Raw genomic sequence first — 17,139 nt, 5'->3', positions numbered from 1 at the left:
GTACTGACACAGACGCTATCACAAAGTCCCAGTTAAACTGACGTCCCTTGAAACACACAGTCACCAACCTCATTCCATATGTGCGAATGGGGGTACCGTTCGCCGCGTCCAGCAGGGGTCCGTGACATTGTCCCAAGGCGTCCGCAGCTGAAGCCGGCATGATGCTACGCTGAGCACCCGAGTCCACAAGCAGACGGCGTCCCGAAGCAGTGTCCTCAATGAAGAGCAGCTCGTCCGAGCTGCCAGCGCACACAGCTGCTAGTGAGCACCGGCCCTCTCGTTTCCCTGGTGCTGGAAGGTACACGGCGGAATGCAGCGCTTCGCCTTCACTCCGAACCGGCGATGATAGAAGCAGAGCATGCTCTCCTTCCTCCGGCGCTCTGCGACGGCGGCCACAGCACCAGCTTCTCTAGTCTCCGTCCCTTGTAGAGCTGCACTTGGTAAAAGTGCATGCACTCCGGAATGCCTGGATGCCAGCAAAATCTTGTCCGCCTCTTCAGCTAGCCCGCGGTAATCCTTGGCCCGTATCAGAGCGGAGCTGGCTAGCGCGGTGCGTACGGGAGGGGGGAGCTGGCGCAGGAACAGATGCGTAAAGAGAAACGAAGCGTCGCCCGGGCCGAGCAGAGCCAGCATGTGCTCCATCAGTTCGGAGGGTTTACCATCTCCCAAGCCATTCAGGGACAACAGGCGATCAGCCCGCTCTTCGTCTGAAAGCTGATAAATCCGCAGCAGGTTCTCCTTCAGCGCTCCATACTTGTTAGCAGGCGGCGGGTTCCGGAGCAGTCCCATCAGCCGGCGGGTAGAAGCAGAGTCCAGCGCCGCGACGACATGGTAATACTTGGTGTCGTCTGAGGTGATCCCGCGGAGGTGAAACTGGGCCTCCACATGCTGGAACCAAGGCTCTGGATCGTGCTGCCAGAACTCCGGGAGCTTGACCGTGGCTGCAAAAATAGCGGGAGAAACGGCGGCGGCTGGTGAGGAAACAGCGGCCACGGCCGTTGAGCTGTCGTCAGCAGACATGTTCTTTAGTCGGGGTCACCAATGTAGGAGTCAGTGGAAGGAGACACAAGCAGGTATGTAGTCTCAGCTTTATTGGCGGTAAACTCACAACAAGCTAGGACTCAAAATATGACTGCCTCTCAAAAGGAGAAGTCATGCCCTTTTATTCCAGGCCTCTCTCTCCCGCCTTTTCCAGATCTATTCCGGTCTCTCTCTTCGCAATAAGAGCTTGGGGCATTCTGGTGTGAAATGTGCATATATGTGGCCACCACAATGTAATTATATATTTTTGTGTTTCAAGCGTGTGCTACAGACGAGTCATTGAGCTTAAAAGGAAAAAAAAAAGTCCACACAGCGCTGCTCATAAACCCTAAAGGTGTTAAAGCATCTTTGTACTTCAGCACAGCTGTTATCAACATTATTCTTAAAGATAATTACTCACCTATTCATCTGCTGTTTGATCCATAAAGACTTTATATGTTCATATATCACACCAAACAGATCACAAAATCCATGTTGGACACGCAGGACGTGTAGACACACAAAGTATTTTGTTTATCTCCACAGTTTGTATGTCTCTCCTATTGTAGTTTTAGTTTAAAGCAGCTGTACAAGAGAGAGAAAAGCATTAATTATATTCTAACAGTACACATGAAAGTTTACTCAAACAGCGCTGCACCGCGCACATCTACTGGGTGAATATCAGTTAGGATTAGCTACTAGGCTTTGTTTTATGAGTAAAATCATTTGTATTGAATTATATTACTTAAAACTATGAGGTGAAATTAATACCATCACACAAGGTTGTGGTGTTTCTATATCCAAAACATTCAGCGCTCTGAAAAACATTATAGCAGCAGGGCCCTTTATACACACTTTACAAGCTTTGTCCCAATAAAGTTCACAGATTAAGCAAAAATGGACTCTAAGCAATGCAGTGTGCATTGTCTTATAGTTAAAAAACAGATGGTATAATTGCCTGTGGAGAATTACAGTCTTTGATGCTCATATCACCTGTTAAAGAGTTTATTTAAGCATCTTCACAAACAGTATGAATGGGATAGCCCTTTTTCCAGACACCACATCCTACTAGGAGACACATGCAGCTGATAATCATAAATCATTCGATCACGCACGATCACACGCACGCGCACGAGGACTCTCATGACCTTTGACCCCCACCTGTCACCCACCTGTCAGTCATAAATCATGATTGCCACCATTATATACTACTATAATATATCCATTAAACTAATCAAATGTAATTACAAATGTTTCTGCAGCCATAAATCCAGAGGCTTTAAGAATGGTGAGGCTTTGCTAATTAAACCATCATTCCCAGGAGCTCTGTTATCTGCTATCTATCCAGTGGATTCTTGAACTTCTTTTAAATTAAATCCTTGATCACAAAGTGACTTAAAGTGATCATCTTTGCTATTAAAATCTCTTCCCGTTCTCTATTCATGTCATCTTCATTTTCTGAGTCAGTCATGTATAATCTTTGATAAAAATTTGTCACATATTTTGAAATAATGTTTTCACCTTCACAGATCACATCATTAATTCTAAGTTTTCCAATAAAAGACTGCTCAAAGAGTGTGTGTGATAAGCTGTTTGAGTCCAAAAAGCTTTAAGCATTCTGGGACTTTGTGTCCTCGGGTTTGATCGACACACTTCAAACAAAGCTAGAAGCTGGCGTAGCGTTTGGCTTCATTTTCAATTCATTCAAAAATAAAATTAAATCAAAATAGATGTTTTCCTTCTTTACAAAATAAAGGTGACATTTATTAAGCAGTCATTCTCACATTGACCAATAGCGTGTGTGCACTTATCAGACCACAGAGAATTTCTTTGTTTTTATTGACACATTCTGAAATGACTGAAAAGGCAACAAATTCATTTACATTTAGACTCTGAGCCACTAAGAATTTCTCACAATACAAAAATTATTTGCTTCACTATAAACTCCACCTCTCAGTATGACATCACAGAGTGCAGTGACAAATCAGTTGCAGGCGCCTAACTGCAGGTTCAGGGTGAAATCCTCCAAGTGGGAAATGTAGTCCAAACACTCGGGAGAACTACAGTCATCCGGCCACAGCTCCACCACGGCCTCAGAGTCCAGAGGAAGACGGTACCTGGAACACGAATACATCAACTCAGTCTCAACCAATCAGGAAGAGCGACAGGTGAGAGAGACTGATACTGACTTGAAGCTGTTCTGGAGCGTGACCTCTGACCCGTTGGCTCCCATTACCAGGTACTGCTTGTTGCTCTGGATATCCATGCCACTACAGGTGGCCTTCTTCACCAGGTCCACCACGGTCCCGGCTCTGACCCCCTCCAAATCTGCAGCAGGTGATGAAATACCACAGAAGAAGATTTCACTTTGATACCTCAAACAACAGCTTCCGGCATTTAACCGCTCAGGTTAAAGTAGAAAATACTATGATGTGCTGAAAGTCCTCTGGCTGCAGGAAAAAGGCAGCAAATAAAAACCAAAACCAGGAGCTAAAATAGGCTAAAGAAGGTAAAAAATTTCACCCAGAACACAGCTACACATCTCCTTTATGAAAATAACATGTTTTTAAATAGTTCACTGATTCATAACTCAGAATGTTTGAACATTTAGTCGGTGCAAAACTGCAGGAAACAGCAGACAGACAAAGATAGAAGCCTTGCAGGGCTGCATTTGGGTCCATCAACCCAGTTTGAACCTGCACCCCAGACCAGCTGCTGCTCACCTTTACTTGTGCTCTTAATGACTTCATCTACGGTGGCTGTGTAGATCATAAAGTCTCCTTCTGCTGCTGAAGACGTCACACTCACCTTGTACGCTGCAGCAGGAAACAACATGTGAACACTTCAGCTTCATTTCAAACAATGAGACACATTAACCAACCGCAGCAAGCCTCCAATCATGTGGCATCGATGGCTGAACCGAGGCCCTGAAACAAATACATGAAGTCCCCCTGCAGGAGGAGGTTAAGGAGGACCTGCGGTGGAAGACGTGGGTTTCACTCAGCTCACCGTATTTGATGTGAGGCTGGCATGTCTCGTTGGTTCGTTTATCTGCTGTCAGCGTCACGTCCACGTCTCCTCTGTAGATGGCGCACGCAGCTACACGTCAACAAACAGAAACACGCTACAGTCCATGAAAAAGTTCAACCAGGTAACAGAAACCTCAGCCAATCAGAAGGGCTCATTACCTGTCATGCACTGACACTCTACGCCCAAACAGAGGCGCTGCAGCTCCTGCTGCTCATATGAGAACTGCTTTGTGCACAAACTGCCTGAAAGAGAGAAAAAAAATGCACATTAATACGACTGTTAGAAGTCAATTTAAAAAATGACAGATTGAGGTAACATACCAGGACCACACTGAGAACAAAGGCTGAATTTGGGAGACTTTAGTCGATAATTTAGGAGAAACGACAAGTTTCCTTCAAGCTTTTTCCTTCTCAAATGTAAACAAGCCACAAGAACTTTTTTGCTTTAAGTCTTCATTAAGAGCTTAAAATGAAACAAACAGTGCAGCAGCTCTAAAATAAACACACCATCCATTTGGTTTCCCCAAAGCTTCAGTCTCACCATCCCACAGGACGAGTTTACAGTTTAGCTGAAAGTGATGCTGGGATGTTCTGGGACCAAAAGCTGAAGGACCACATTCAGTACCTTCTGCTAGATCCAAACCTGCAATACTGTGATGTGTAATACACTGCTCAAAAAAAAAATAAAGGGAACACTCAAATAACACATCCTAGATCTGAATAAATGAAATATTCTCATTGAATACTTTGTTCTGTACAAAGTTTATTGTGCTGACAATAAAATCACACAAAAATCATCAATGGAAATCAAATTTATTAACCAATGGAGGCCTGGATTTGGAGTCACACACAAAATTAAAGTGGAAAAACACACTACAGGCTGATCCAACTTTGATGTAATGTCCTTAAAACAAGTCAAAATGAGGCTCAGTATTGTGTGTGGCCACCACGTGCCTGTATGACCTCCCTACAATGCCTGGGCATGCTCCTGATGAGGTGGCAGATGGTCTCCTGCGGGATCTCCTCCCAGACCTGGACTAAAGCATCCCCCAACTCCTGGACAGTCTGTGGTGCAACGTGATGTTGGTGGATTGGGCGAGACATGATGTCCCAGATGTGCTCAATCGGATTCAGGTCTGGGGAACGGGTGGGCCAGTCCATAGCTTCAACGCCGTCATCTTGCAGGAACTGCTGACACACTCCAGCCACATGAGGTCTAGCATTGTCCTGCATTAGGAGGAACCCAGGGCCAACCGCACCAGCATATGGTCTCACAAGGGGTCTGAGGATCTCATCTCGGTAGCTAATGGCAGTCATGCTACCTCTGGCGAGCACATGGAGGACTGTGCAGCCCTCCAACGAAATGCCACCCCACACCATTACTGACCCACTGCCAAACTGGTCATGCTGAAGGATGTTGCAGGCAGCAGATTGCTCTCCACAGCATCTCCAGACTCTGTCATGACTGTCACATGTGCTCAGTGTGAACCTGCTTTCATCAGTGAAGAGCACAGGGCACCAGTGGCGAATTTGCCAATCCTGGTCTCTGGCAAATGCCAAGCGTCCTGCACAGTGTTGGGCTGTGAGCACAACCCCCATCTGTGGACGCCGGGCCCTCATACCATCCTCATGGAGTCGGTTTCTAACCGTTTGTGCAGACACATGCACATTTGTGGCCTGCTGGAGGTCATTTTGCAGGGCTCTGGCAGTGTTCCTCCTGTTCCTCCTTGCACAAAGGCGGAGGTAGCGGTCCAGCTGCTGGGTCGTTGCCCTCCTACGGCCTCCTTCACGTCTCCTGGTGTACTAGCCTGTCTCCTGGTTGTGCCTCCAGCCTCTGGACACTATGGTGACAGACACAGCAAATCTTCCTGCCACAGCTCGCATTGATGTGCCATCCTAGATGAGCTACACTACCTGAGCCACTTGTGTGGGTTGTAGAGTCCGTCTCATGCTACCACGAGTGTGAAAGCACCACCAACATTCAAAAGTGACCAAAACATCAGCCAGAAAGCATAGGTACTGAGAAGTGGTCTGTGGGCCCCACCTGCAGAACCACTCCTTTATTGAGTGTGTCTTGCTAATTGCAAAATAATTTCTACCTGTTGTCTATTCCATTTGCACAACAGCATGTGAAACTGATTGTCAATCAGTGTTGCTTCCTAAGTGGACAGTTTGATATCACAGAAGTTTGATTTACTTGGAGTTATATTGTGTTGTTTAAATGTTCCCTTTATTTTTTTTGAGCAGTGTATTTTAAAGTGGGCTCAGCAGAGAAATCAAATCTGTACATGATCAAACAAAGGTGTCTCAAACAATGCAACCCCAACCCTATACAAGTCATTTTTCAAAGTAAGATGATAAATTCCTGTTTCCCTAAAAGCCCACTTTCTTTTGATTGGCTAACTTCTGGAAGTCAGCTGAGGGGCGATACTCAGTGCTCATGAGTTGTAGCCCAATCTCTGAATTTGGCGTCTGTAGCACATAAACAAAAACTGAAGAGACATTTTTAGGTCTTTTTTTAAAGATTTGGACTCGTTTGTTATGAGAAATTAAATATATGTCCATATTTCCTGTCTGAATGAGCGGACAGGCTCAGACTCACCTTTGTCCTGGGGCTCAGTGACACTGACCAGGGACTTGGTGGCTCCAGTCACCTGGAACTTGGTCCTGAGCCGGAAGCCAATGCACAGGAAGATGTCTGAGGGAACCTGGCAGCCAGACAGGAAGTTACATCATCATGTCTTTTAAAGTGGAAAACAATATCATAAGAGAGGCACAGGCAAAAAACCTTAACTTCTTAACATCCATCAGGTTGGCAGCAACCTGTTCCAGTTAGCTTCAGATTTGTCTCTACACTTCACACCTGTGTGCACCTCAGTGGTCATCAGCTGACCCCGCCCCCCCCGACATTCGTCTCCACCCTGCCTGCACTTTCTAGTTACAGACGTGTTCTTGAAAATCATTGTTCACTAAATCATCACTTAAATGGACCAGTTCTTATATAGAGCTTTCTACTCTAAGCACTCAAAGCGCTTACACAACACGTTCAGCTGTTTCAAGGGGAAAAGTTATTATCATGAATTCAAACTAAAACAAAAATATAACCCCAACTCTGAAAACATTGCACGCTGTCCAAAACGTAAATAAAAATCTCATAAAAAAGAGATTTTATTCACAATAAAAAATTAAAAACATGAAATGTATTAACTGAAGAAGTAAACCATTTTAATAACAATATGAGCTCATCTTGAATTTGATGGCAGCAAGACATATCTCTCACGCTGTGCAGCATCCCCTCTGCTTTACAGTCTGCAAACATGTGAACTGAGGAGAGCAGGAATGTTGTCCCGTTCTGTCTGATGGAGGATTCCAGCTGCTCAGCAGTCCTGGGTCTGCTTTGCCCTATTTTTGGGATCCTGATTATCCAAATGTTCTCAGCTGGTCAAAGGTCTGGGCTGCAGACAGGCTAGTGCAGCATCTGGACTCTGCTGCTACGAAGCCGTGCTGCTGGAATAGCTGCAGTGTGCAGTTTAGCATCAGCTGAAATATGAAGGTCTTCCCTGAAGAGGACATCGTCTGGATGGGAGCACATGCTGCTCTCAAACCCGTATATACCTTTTGTTGCTACATCCCAAATTTTTTGAGAAGTCACATTCAAAATGAGCTCAGATTTTCCTTAAAATTGTTCATTTTCTCAGTTTAAACGTTTCATTGCCTTGATTGTGAATTAAAGCAGGTTTGTGATGCCCTCAAATCACTGCACTGTTTTTATCTCCCAACTTTTTGGAATTGGGATTGTAAGACTAAGTGTAGTAAAAAAAAATTTTAGTCACTGAAATAAAAATGAAAACTTTTGCTCTAATTTATGATCCCAAACTCTCTGACGAGGCTTTGGTTCATCTGTTTATTCAAACCTGACTGTGAGTCAGAGCGCTGAGTTTGAGTTTTAATATCTAGGAAAACATAAAAATTAAAATTAAAGATAGAAGTTATTTGAAAATATGAAATTATAACACCTCTGTGAATGTGCTTAAAGATCCTGTACTGTTATATTATCTTCTGTTAGCATCATGTTTTTTATCTGCCCAGAGATTGAGTTGCACAAACACGCAGGATGGGAAAGTGATTCTTTAAAAGACGGCATGTGTGTGGTTCTGGTAAATGGACTAGTTCTTATATAGAGCTTTTCTACTCTAATAGAGCACTCAGAGCGCTTATACAACATGTTTGCATTCACCCATTCGCACAAGCACTTCCATATGAAACTAAGCTAAGTGCTTTTGCTTTCTAACATTCACACTCCAACGCTTGTGTCTGGTGGACTGGTGTATGTCTGTGTGTGTTTCTGGTGTTGTGGCTCAGAGGACCAGTGTGTGTGTGTGTGTGTGTGGTTCTGGTGTTGTGGTTCTGGAGGTGTTTCGGTGACTCACAGAGTCCATCTGAATGACCACAGTGTTTCCCTGGAGCTCGTAGTGGGAGATGATCGGCTGCATGGGGTCCGTGAACTGCAAAGCAGCAACAAGATGATTTCATTGTGTGCGCACACAGACTCAAACTGCTACTGACTATCAGAAGCTGTGCTCACCTGTTTCAGGTCTTCCAGGTATGCAGCCACACCTGTCGGCAGCTGGATCTTCATCACTGTCAGACTGGACTCTGTGTACACCTCATTAGGAGGAGGTTTATACCTGCAGCACAGTTATATGTGCTTATGCAACTTTTTTCATTTATTAAACATTTTTTCCTGCCAGTGTCTGAACGAACTGTGACATAAAAACTGTGAAGGACTCGGGACAAAAACATTTATGCCTCGGTGCCTCTCTTCTTCACAGATATAACTCTAGATGGAGGCAACATCAGAGAGCAAACTGAGTTTAGCCAGCTAGCTGCCACCATGGACAGTACAAAGTAATATTTAATACTGTGCAAAAGTCCTGAGCTACCCTCGTTTCTTTATATTTTGCAGGAAAATGTGAAATAGCTGCAGAGATTTACTGAAACGTGCAAACATATGAAAATACAGCATATGAGGGAAAAACAGAGCTCGCACAGTTCTAAGCACCTTGAAAGTCAGTATTTGGTGTGACCTCCTTTATCCTTCAGCACAGCTTGAACTCTGAGGCAGCTTTCTGTCATTGCTTTAAGCAGTTTCAGCCTTTTGTTCTGTTCTCTCTGACGATGATCTCACACTGTTTCAGTAAAGCTGAGGTCCTGGCTCGGGGGAGGCCAGTCCATGACTGATAGTTTCCACTGTGTGTTTTTCTATCCAGAGATGCTTTTACTGCACTGGCAGTATGTTTGGGATCATTTTCATTCTATACAATGAAGCTGCTGTCAATCAGAACCTTTCCAGATAGTACTGCATGATGGATCAAAATCTGATGGTACTTTTCTGTGTTCATAAACACCACTGGCTGAGATGCAGCCCAAACCATGACAGAGCCTCCACCGTGTTTCAGACAGCTACTGACACTCACTGTTGGACCTCCTCTGACCTCCTCCGCACATACTGATGATGATTTGGATCCATCCCTCCATCAGACCTGCTGCCACTGATTGTATAATGTGGCATACCTCCATGTTTCCCTTCCTTAAAAATGGCTTCCTGACAGCTGCCCTCCCACTGAGACCATTTCTGATGAGGCTTCAGTGAACAGTAGCTGGATCAGCTGAAGGTCCAGATGCACCTCTTAGGTCCAGTGTCAGCTCTTTCAGATCCTGTTCATCTGCTGTACATAAAGTGCACTATCAAAAGTATTAGTCGTCTGCCTTCACACTTGAATGAACTTGAGTGACTTCTAATTCTTAATCCATCATTTTTAATATGACGTCAGCCCACCCTTTGCAGCTATAACAGCTTCAACTCTTCTGGGAGGCTTTCCACAAGGTTTAGGAGTATTTATGGGAATTTCGGACCATTCTTCCAGGAGCACATTTGTGAGGTCAGAGGTCAAGTTGGAAGAGAAGGCCTGGCTCACAGTCTCTGCTCTAATTGATCCCAAAGGTGTTCTATCAGGCTGAGGTCAGGACTCTGTGCAGGCCAGTCAAGTTCTTCCACACCAAACTGGCTCATCCATGTCTTTATGGAGCTGCTTTGTGCACTGGTGTGCAGTCATGCTGGAACTGGAAGGGGCCATCCCCAAACTGTTCCCACAAAGTTGGGAGCATCAAATTGTCCAAACTGTCTTGTTATGCTGAAGCATTGAGAGTTCCTTTCACTGGAACTAAGGGGCCGAGCCCAACTCCTGAGAACCCCCCCCCCACCAAACTTTACACTTGGCACAATGCAGTCAGACAGGTACCGTTCTCCTGGTACCGCCAGTAGGTCTCTGGTCTCAGAGAGCAGACTCTTCCAGTCTCTGAGTGCTGACTGCAGCTCTGCATGACCCTGTGTGAATCATTAGGAGACAAGTGTGGATCTAACTGTGGAAATGTTTTTGAGCCATTGGGAGTGTGACAGGTACTCCCAGGCCGTGAGCAGACTGGTTGGCATATTTGGTGAATGAACCGAGCTCAGTGTGGGCCGGCATAGAAGAAATCTTTGGACCACAATACATCAGGTTTATTACTGCAGAATTTTAGAGGGTTTTTGGGACTGCCAGCATTCACTTAAACAGGAAAACAGACCATCAAGGCTGCAGGAGTCGTTTGAAGGTAAAAAAGATTGATGTAGCCACGGTAACATCACCCGCTGGTTTGTGAAGACCTGAGATGAGTATTTTAAATATCATGATGCTTTGAAAGCGGACGTATCGAGCCAGTGAGCACTGCCCAAATAGTCCTCATCTCTGACAGTCAGAATGACCAGAATTTAAAAATGGAATTACTGTTTTATTCAGTATGACCTGGAAAGAGTGACTGAGCCCTAAAACCCCTCAGGAGAGGGTCTACAGAGGTCAGGCCCCAGGGCTGTTTCCCCACAGACAACTACAGGTGCTGCCCCCTGGTGGCCTTTAGAAAGAATGCAGGTTTCATCCACTTCCACGTTAGCATCACCTTTCAGACTACATCCATGTTTTATACTGCAAACAGTTTGTTTCTGCACTGATTTGGTCACAACAGGGGTCTTACTTTACACAGATGACCAGGGTGGGATTTTGCAATCTCGGATCTGAGGAGGAGAAAAGGGCATTTATTCTGGTTACAGGTGGGTACAGTTAAGTTTAACGTTTGACTGGAATTTGGAAGAAATCGGAAGTGTAAAATCTGCAGCAATACTCACTGGTGCTTGGCATGACCACCTCAACAGTGAGCTCAAAGTTACACTTCGGCTGTGTGGACGCTACAGTCTGATAGTAAACCGTCTTCATCTGCAAAAAGATGGGAGAACGTTAGAGGTGATTCTGGCCAAATGCTTTGAGGTGAATGAAACCGCACCCACCTTTACATTTGACACGCCGCGCCCATAACCTGTGGACACGGTGATATCATCGTTCTTTGTGATCTGGGAGGAGAAATGATAAGGTTGGTGTTAACCAGCAGATGCACCTGTCTTTGTCTCTGCATCAAACCTGTCTCACCTGGAGAGGAGAGGCTACAGGTCTGCTCTGACTGATGTGGACTTGTCCCAGTATTCCTTTAGTTCTGTAGCGGATGCTGATGTCTTGACTGACGGCAGCACGAGAGACAACCTTGCTGTACTCCGTTAATGCCTCCAGAGTCAAGAAAGTGTCCTGGGAGAGGTCAAAGGTTACCAAGAAGCCCAAAAGAGGTTAACAAAGACCTGTTTGAGAAGGCAGAGTTTTGGTTGTTTTTACCTGTACAGAGTAGAAGCCCTCGCCATAGTGCTGATCCTGGGTCAGCCAGGACAGGATCGGTTTCGCGTACGTCAGTCTCCCCTATAAAAAAAGACTGATTAACCGCATCCAAATTTAGGGGCCGCATCCTTCAAATTACTTTTTGCAATTAAGCGATATCTTGATAAATTGAGCAAAAATTTCTGAAAACATCTTAAAAGTTTAATTTGTGTCACAGAAACAGTCATATTTCAAAGTTTTTGTCCGCTCTCCTCTGCCATTGCTCCGTTTGGCTTTGGTTGTGCAATGAATCATGGGATATAGTAGGCTATGAAGGATACACCGGAGCCATTCTTCAAATTCGTCGACCGCATTTGGAGAAACCTTAAAATTTGGACAGCCTCCGTCACCTCGCTGTGATGTAATCAGCCTACAAACGGGGCCTTTGAAGGATGCGGCCCCTGAATTTGGACACACCTATTGTTTTAAACTGAGGCAGAGGAGCCACAGAAACACCGCCCTCTACAGGCAGATCGAGGAACCACAGAAACACCGCCCTCTACAGGCAGAGTGAGGAACCACAGAAACACCGCCCTCTACAGGCAGATCGAGGAACCACAGAAACACCGCCCTCTACAGGTAGAGAGGAATTACAGTCTGAAAATTAGAAGGGCACTCAAAAGAATGCAAACCTCACCTTCTGTAAATTTTCTGTCAGTACTACGCTGCAATAGATACCATGCAATATTGTCATAATCCATCATGTTAAGCTATATTTTGGTGTTAGTTGTCACTGATTTATTTCTTACGCTACAGAAGTGAATTTTTTTTTTACCCTATAGTTTCCAGCATTCCGGATCATTAGATCTGGAATTGTCCTTCTATCATGAACAAACTTTGCGATATGACACAACTTTTGGTCATGCTACCAAAATTCTTCAAAAAGGTTCAAAAGTTAGACACAAATATGCAGGGGTGGCAAAAGTACAGACATGCTGTACTTAAGTAGAAGTACAAATATGTGTGTCAGAAAATACTCCAGTAAAAGTTGAAGTACTGATTCAACCTCTTTACTCAAGTAAAAGTGAAAAAGTACAGGCTCTAAAATGTACTCAAAGTAAGAAAGTAAAAGTAGCTCTTCGGAAGACATTTCTGCCAGCTATTTTTGTGGAAAGCAAACTGAACCTTGTACCATATTAATGTAATAACAAAACAATATTATTACATGAGAATACAAACTTTATTTCATTCTAAGTTCTAACTTCACTGCAGAATGGCTTTTTAAAGAATAAGTCAGCCTTTTGCTATTTTGCTCTGTATCTTTCTGTTTACATTTTAATAGCACAGCTGTTAATTGTTTTTATATATAAAAAAAAAACATTAATATATTTGACTGAGAAGTGCCTTTTTGTTTATACCTTTTGGGAAGAATATATATATATAACTATTATGTTTGGTCCATATTGCCCAGCCCTACCTCAGTTTGTTTTGCAGGATGTTTCACAATATGAAAAAACATCAACTTCACATCATACACAGATCCAAGATCTGATTTAAAAATGTGATCTTTAAATTTCCAGGTTATCAGATATTACTGAGCAGTCCTTACCTTTAAATCTAACCTCTCTTCTTCCTCTCCTGTCCTCTTTCTTACATCTCTGAGTGAACTTCTCTCTCTCACTCTTTTCTCTCCCTGGAGAAAAGCAGCTCAAAACAAACTGCAGACACTTTGTGTGTTTGCTGATATTTGTTGAGCATTTAGAAATGTTGCATTTGAATTTAGCTGCAACACGTTACTTCCTTTATTTTCACTCCTCTTCTGTAGAGCTAGCAAGATACTGAAGTACCACAACCACAACTTACAGACATCTGCACTCGGTCCAGCCCCCTGGAACCCCCCTGAGTACACTGCTATAAATGATACATAAACGATATGGTTTTAACTCTTTCATCTCTTTGTATGCTATAAGTCCCGGTGACGGATACTCCAGTATGACTGTCCCTTAATGCGTTATAGTTCCTCTATTTAGGCACAGATCAGTTTAGGTGCAGTAACTAGAAATAAACACTTCCCTCAGATGTGTTAAACCTAAAGTAACGAGTCAGTTTGAAAATGTAAGGAGTAGAAAGTACAAGTACAGGTATTTGTGTAAAAATGTAGGGAGTACACGTAAAAAGTTAGGGTTAGGTCAGAAAAATAAATACTCAAGTACAATACAGATACCTAAAAAAATCCACTTTAGTAACAAAGTATTTTGTTACTTCCCCCCTCTGCAAATATGTCAGCGTTGTCTCTGTGTCACAGTGGTAAAGAATCCTTTTACAAAATTCCTTCTTGCTGGTTTGGTTTGTTTGATGAGCAGGTGATCATTTACCGTATGGCAGTGGTCCAGGTTCGATTCTGACCTGTGGCCCTTTGCTGCATATCTTCCCCTTCTCTCACTCTCCCCACCTACCTGTCTGTCTTTACTGCTCTACTATCCATTAAAGGCAAAATCCCCCAACCCCACCCCCCAAAAAAGAAAAAAAATCCTTTAATTGTTCCTTGAGTCACTCCCAACAACTCCAGAGCCTTCAATTGAAATCGTAATTTCTGAGTTATCCTGCTAACAGACAGATAGATGAACAAAGCCGAAAACATAACCTCCCTCCACCTGTCGGTGGGTGAGGTAATGAAAGAATCGACAGGAAGTTGCAGCACCTTGCGCAGCATAGTCAGCAGGACGTACGCTGTGGTCTCCACTGTCACACCGCTGGATTGGTCGGGCTTCAGCCAGTCAGATGTCACGCTGGCCTCCTGCCAGTACCTGAGTACCGCAGGATGACCTGGATAGAAAAACAGTTTTTATGATGTGAGAGGACATTACTGTCGTTTATGTGTTTCCAGTCTGAGAACAAAAACACTGCCAAGCTGAATCTTGGTGATGGGTGGAGCATGAGCAAGAACACGTTAGATTTATATCTGGCATCCTCCCTATATGTTTTTTTGACATCCCCCTAAAGATGTTTTAAGGCCAAACTTTTCACTAAGTGTTTTAAGTCCGCTGATAATCAACCACCCAACCAACCAAAAATTTACCAGTACAGTTGCGATATTAGCTCGAGCTAATATTGCTCGGGCTTTCCAAGCTACAAAAGAAAGACCCAAACAACCAATTAACCACTCACAAAGCAACCAACAAACCAAGCAAACAACCAAAGAAAGAGTCAACCAACTACTCAAAATAAAAATCAAAAATCAGATCAAACCGCCAAACAAACCAAACAAAACCCCCTAAAAAACACGCAGACATCCAGAGAAAGAACCACTCAAAACACCAATAAACAAACCCAAACCCACCTTTTTGTCGAGCCAGCTTCTCCAGGCTGCTGATGAGCTCAAAGGATATCACGCTGTTGGGGTCATGAAGGGTCACAGCATAGGTTGCCACTGCGCGCACGTACACACTCTTTACATTCATGGCATGCTGGGAAATGTAGGCTACTGCAGAGTTAATGCTGTTATCATGGATCTGAAAGGAGGAGGCCATTAGTTTAAAATGGATTATGAGCAGTTTTATGCATTAAATATTCTCTATTGATTTGGTGCACAGATTAGCTGATGCATTGAGTTTGTTTCATCTCCTCTTATTTTTAAGAGGAGTAGAGTGATGAGGAGAGGAGGTGTGATCTCACCTGAAGCTGTAGGATTGGGTCTCTAATCTTTGTTGCTTGGTGTAGAGCAATGAGTACAAAGGATGTCAGATACACTGACTTTTCCACTGCATCAGTCCCATCAGCCTGCAGCCAATCAGAATACACAAGCATTACACAGAGCTCTGTCCTCACCACAAGGAGTGAAATATTAAACTGAGAGCAGCAGAAGAAAAAGAATAAGAGGATGTGGAGACCAAGATTTTGTTAGATTTGTAGGGGGATTCCTCTCTGAAGGATCCGTCTGGCTGTTGAGCCCTGAAGATCAACCAGGTCACAGACTCTGAGAGAGCCTGGTGGTTCACAGAGACCACCGGATCTGCTGCAGACAGAGCCCTCACCACCAGAGCCGTGAGCCTGACAGACAGCACAGAGGGACAAAAGAGTCAGTGTCGTTCTCAGGACCAGCCACCAGATCAAGCCAAAAGCATCAGGAAGTGATTTCAGATCCAAGTGCTCATGTTTGGAAAGAGAATCTGGGTTACATTACAACATAGCATCTAATCCCCAAACCAAACGAGCAACACGCATCAACCTGCGGGGTGCAGCAGACCTGCAGTTCCTCTGCGGTCCAGCAGAGGCGCCACAGTGAGTCAGTCGCCATGGACTCCCACATTAAAACTTTTACAGCCTGATACAGAAACTGCTTTGGTCTCTGTAGCTGATTTCCCCCTTCATAACAGCTGTTATTAACATGCGTGAATTTATTTTAGGCTTGAAGCTTCCATTATCAGCAGCGTGGCCACTGGCACTCGGACTTGGTCATAGACTGCAAAAGATTGATTTCTGGACTTTGAAGTCTAAATTTATTGTTTTGTTGTCTTTTTTTGGTAGCCATTAGTGGCCCTACGCTCCCACCCTCAGAGAGGAAGGAGGTCACTGCTCTCTCCACTGCACTGGCCTCAGAGGCCTGCTCCAAGCTCTGCAGACTGCTGCAACACAAGAGCCTTCTGAAGGTTCCTGCCTAACTGAGTCCCCACAACTCAACAAGTTTCATTAGCAACACCAGGTAACTTCACCTGGAGCGCAGGAGAAAGTTAGCACAGAGTGCTAACTCTCGAAGAAGGACAAAGGAAGCCATGCTTTTCCTCAGCAAAATCTGAACTTGGCCACGTGGCTTCTTAGCTCAGATCACCAGAATCCTTCTGTGACAAACAGGAGCACAAACTTAGGGGCAAGAGAGGGTATAAGGCTCAACAAAACACCTCTTAGTTCCATCGCATCCAAATAAAATCCCAGAACTTTACTGTGCGTTCTTAGATGGTCTTAGTCCAACAAAGCGCACAGCAGCCACATTATTGGTCAGATAATTACATTAAAGAGGCTCCAAAAGGCTCAAACAGCACAAATACACACACACAAGTGGAAATTAGCTACAGAGACCGAAGCAGTTTCTGTATCAGGCTGTAAATCTATTTATTTCTGCTTTAAATTCTAACATGGGAGTCTATGGGGACTGACTCACTGTGGTGCCTCTGCTGGCTATCAGAGGAACTGCAGCTGTGGAGCTTCAGGGTTCGCTTTGTGTTTCAGTGCTTGAGGCTGAGAGTCTTTGATGTTTACCTACCAGGTGCTGGGCTCTCGCTTCCTCCACATGCTGTAGCTCGAGTCTCCAAGTCTAAATGAACTGATGCTGACCAGGCCTACAGACACACGCACAC

General features: G+C 44.3%; 1 protein-coding gene across 1 annotated transcript in view; it reads right to left on the bottom strand.

Moving 5' to 3' along the window:
* LOC115777858 (complement C5-like) overlaps positions 1 to 17,139 on the bottom strand; it is a 133,864-nt gene that overhangs the window by 78,791 nt on the left and 37,934 nt on the right. The window lies entirely within an intron of this gene.

This window comes from Archocentrus centrarchus, unplaced genomic scaffold, assembly GCF_007364275.1.
Source record: "Archocentrus centrarchus isolate MPI-CPG fArcCen1 unplaced genomic scaffold, fArcCen1 scaffold_82_ctg1, whole genome shotgun sequence".
In the NCBI taxonomy this organism is placed as follows: domain Eukaryota; kingdom Metazoa; phylum Chordata; class Actinopteri; order Cichliformes; family Cichlidae; genus Archocentrus; species Archocentrus centrarchus.
The sequence above is the reverse complement of the archived record's forward strand: the minus strand, read 5'-3'. Positions and strand labels throughout refer to the sequence as shown.